This window comes from Brassica napus, chromosome C6 (genome assembly GCF_020379485.1).
Source record: "Brassica napus cultivar Da-Ae chromosome C6, Da-Ae, whole genome shotgun sequence".
Taxonomy (NCBI): Eukaryota; Viridiplantae; Streptophyta; class Magnoliopsida; order Brassicales; family Brassicaceae; genus Brassica; species Brassica napus.
In genome coordinates this window covers 26687448-26691462 of record NC_063449.1, presented here as the reverse complement: position 1 = coordinate 26691462, position 4015 = coordinate 26687448, and the positions used below count along the sequence as shown (strand labels likewise).

Genomic DNA, 4015 nt, shown 5'->3' with positions numbered 1-4015 from the left:
CACTTCAAAGTCGGTATAAACTTCACCGCACACCAGGAAAAACTGCAGATGAAAACAAAGCAGCCCAAGCAACCTACAAAATGAAATCCAAGACGAATCACAAATCCAAGATTTCCCGACACTCAAAAGCTTCATCTCAGTCAGATTAAACAAAAAAACCAGACTAAAAACCTCTTCACAGCACTGACGAAGCTCGTCCGAGACCGGAGGAGATGAGAACAAGAACCGTTATTTTTGTCTCATGCAGCGGCTTTAGGGTTTTTCAAACCAAAATTGTTAAGAGGCAACATTACACAAATCCATTTATATTGAACAATCATCAAAGCATAAAGATGTCGCCATTACAAAACCAAATCATCAACAAATGGAGTTTCAAATTTTTGATTTCTTATGTTTTCAAAAGTTTAAAGTAAATGAGATTTAAATAGGAAGATAAAAATATATGATGGTATATATTCTAGTTTATACACAAAAGATTAGAACAGTTTTTGTTACGTGCTTAACTATAATTTTCTGTTTGTTATCTCTCCAAATTTATCTATACAAATTATGAAAAAAAAATAACGAAAAGTAATAAAAATGAAATAAAATTGAATGTGTCACATTCCTCATCTGGGAGCGTAGGAGACGGTGATATCCATTGGCCGTTTCATATTCGCCGACCATTTCTCCGATTCCAAATACAATTGCGATATCTTTCCGGCGACTCTTCCCATCTCCGGCCGATTCACCGCCTCATCCTCCACGCACTCCAACGCCAACCGCATTAACTTCTCCACCACGGTCACCGGAAACGAATCCCCCAATCTCCGATCCATCCACCTCCTCAACCGCCCCTCTACATCACCACCATCTCCGCCGTCAACCACCGCTTTCGCCGTTTCAATCACCGAAGTCCGTTCAAAATCCCCGGTCGATTTCTCATACCTATACTTCAACGGCTCCTCCCCGGAGAGAAGCTCAAGCATCATGACTCCGAAGGCGAACACGTCTGATTCCTGAGTCGCAACCCCCGAAGCCTGAAACTCCGGCGACATGTATCCTCTCACTCCTTCGAATCTCACGGCTCTTGAATCTCTCGATCCGTCTGTTTCCCCGCAGAGCTGCGCGGTGCCGAAGTGGCAGATCTTCGCGTTGAAATCCGGCTCCGTCACGATCACCGCCGAGCTCTTGATGTGGTTGTGAACGAGATTCTCGATCTTTAGCCCCGTCTTGTTGTGGATGTAGTCGAGCCCGTGAGCTAGATCCGTCGCGATCTGGATCCTCGAGGTCCAATTCGATAGCACGGTGAAGTTAGGGTTCTTAGGGTTCCTTAAGCAGTCCGCGAGGGAGGCTCCGTTGACGTATTCGTAGACCAAGTAGATGTGATCGGATACAGAAGCCCCGAGGAGGTTGATGATGCTACCGTGGTGGCTCCGGCAGATATCGGAGAGACGATCTTTGAGCTCGTCTTTAGCGATTCTGCGCCGGAACTTTCTTTGGAAGACGACAACCTCTTTCCCTCGCAAGGTGCATCGCCACGAGGCTTTGGATGAGGAGGAAGATAAGCGGTGAGCGAGGAAGTTGTTGGTGGCGGTGCGAATCTCGGAGACGTCGTATATGTGAGGGTTTTCGGGTAAGGATTGTCGGAGACTAGCGAGGGATGTTCGGCTTGCGATGGATGAGGAGGCGCCGGAGGAGGAGGAGGTAGCGGCGGTTTGGTTGGAGTTCGAGCTTGTTGTTGTTGTATCGGTGGTGCTCGTTGACGGAGACCGTTTCGTCGAGTTTTGTCTTCTTCGCGATCGCGTTCGAGTTGGCTCTGAAGCATTGACGCCCATTTTGGATTTACACATACGGACAAGGTTCCTTGTTTGAATGTGTGAAGGAGTGAAGGAGTCGTAGAAGATCAGACATTAGACGGCGGCGAAGAGAGGCGAAGACGGAGACCGGCGTAGTATAGTGGACACGGATGTAGGCGCATTATAGCGGGTAAGGAAGCAGTCGTCTCTCTATTTCTTTTCTATTTTTCATTTCTGTGTTTGCTTTCTTGTTGGGAATTTATAGAGGGCTTTTGCTTCCTCGTAATTTAAGCTTATTGAAACACTTGAACTCTAGATATACAAAATGTTAAAAGTAATGATAATTGAATATACTATGTCTGTATGGCATATAATAGCTGTAGCGTATGTTCTTTTTTTTTTTTAAAGAGTCTTCTTTTTAATTGTAATCGAATACTCCATCCGTTTCATATTAACTGTCGTTTTAGAAAAAAAATTTTGTTACAAAATAAGTATCGTTTTCAATTTTCGATGCAAAATTTATTAATTTTATGCATCAATTTATTTTTCTATTGGTTGAAATATGGTTAGGTGTATAGGTAATGTTGTTTTGTATAGAAAATGTACAAAATTAATTAATTTTTTAATCCGTGTGTACAAACCAAAACGATACTTACAATGAAACCGATGGAAGGAGTAATTAACATTCCTTTTTATCAAAATATATGTTGCCCTGGTCGAGCTATGAGAAACTTTTTGAGCTGGCCTAGGATGCTTGAGGTAAAGAATATGATGATTAGTAATTCTTTTAGAGTAAATTTTGTTCCCCATTTGATCATTCGTTATAGGTTGGTGAGCTTTCTACTGTAGACTGTGGCCTACTCCACATGTTTTGAAGATAAACAAAATGATCAAATCAATCAGCTCACGGAAACAAATTTCCATTAGCTTTACAAAGATCTATCTATTCGTGTCCATATGAATCCACTGAAAGAACAAAAGGAAATAGTTCACGCAAACCGATCAGATTAACGAATAAAAAGCTACCACCCGCCACATGTTGATAGGGATGTCAAACAGGTTGATCCGTCCCGTTCCGTACCGCAGCGGGCTCGTCTTCGAACGGATCACGGCGGGTCAGGTCCGCGCGGACTGCGGTCCTCAAAATGGCTGAACAAACCCGTACCGCAAAACATGTAGGCCTTTGCGGATTGGTCCGCGGGACATAGAATTACAAACGGACATATGGTTCCTGAACGTTTCAAGACATGATTCAGGACGCTTTATCAGTTTCATGACGCATCAGTAAGTGAGTTTAGTCGAGGATTAAACTGAATAAAGCAATACACTTGTTAGTTGAAGATTTTGTTGGATCAAAACACTAATTTATTTACTTTTGTTAGACTCCAAACATTTTAAAAATAAACAATATTAAACAATATTAGCTGCTGAATCCAAATATTATAACTCATAAGTTCATAACAAATGATTTAGTTTTCAGAAACCAAAATTAAATAAAACCAATACCAAATCAAAGATGTTAATCCCAAAAATAAATAAATAAAAAACACCAATCACACTTCTTGTTCTTCATCTTTATCATCAACAAGCGACAAAAAGATGGAAATTTATCTTCTTCACCATCAACTTCATCTTCCGCAAATAAGAATAATAAAGATATATTGAAACCTAAAACTCCAAAATGTATGATATTGTGAACAAATACATATAGGCAAAACTATGAAGAACTCATGGCGGGAACTAGATCTTCTTATTCAGTGGAAAGTGAGTTTCAAACTTCTTATAATAACTCGATTCAGTGGAAAGTGAAATTTATCTCTCTCTCTCTCTCTCTCTATTTTAGGCGAAAGCAGAATGGGGACTTAGGGTTGCGGGTCTTCAAAATCCCGCAGGTTAAACTCATCCCGCTTTCGACCTGTCCCGCTTTCGACCTGTCCCGCGAGACCCGCAATTTTGCAGGCTTACCAAATGGAGGTCCAATCCTGCCCCGCAACAAACCTTTACGGACCAGACCCGCGGTCCAGGTCCTTGATTGCCATCCCTGCATGTTGATAATCAAAGATAATAAAAATCTACAGCTAATAAGTGACGTACAAGATGACATGAGTGCATGACGATTTTACCTTTCATGGAAATTTATGCAAATCGGTGGAGAAAAAGTTATTCTCGTTCATGTGATCACGGTGATTGTGATGTCAATTGAGGTTCTTGGAGATTACCAAATGTCTCATTAAAAA

At 41.4% G+C, this 4015-nt stretch overlaps 1 pseudogene; it reads right to left on the bottom strand.

Annotated features, from left to right (window-relative positions):
* Positions 1 to 425: 425 nt before the first annotated feature.
* On the bottom strand, positions 426 to 2112 carry LOC106430465 (annotated as a pseudogene).
* Positions 2113 to 4015: the final 1903 nt, after the last annotated feature.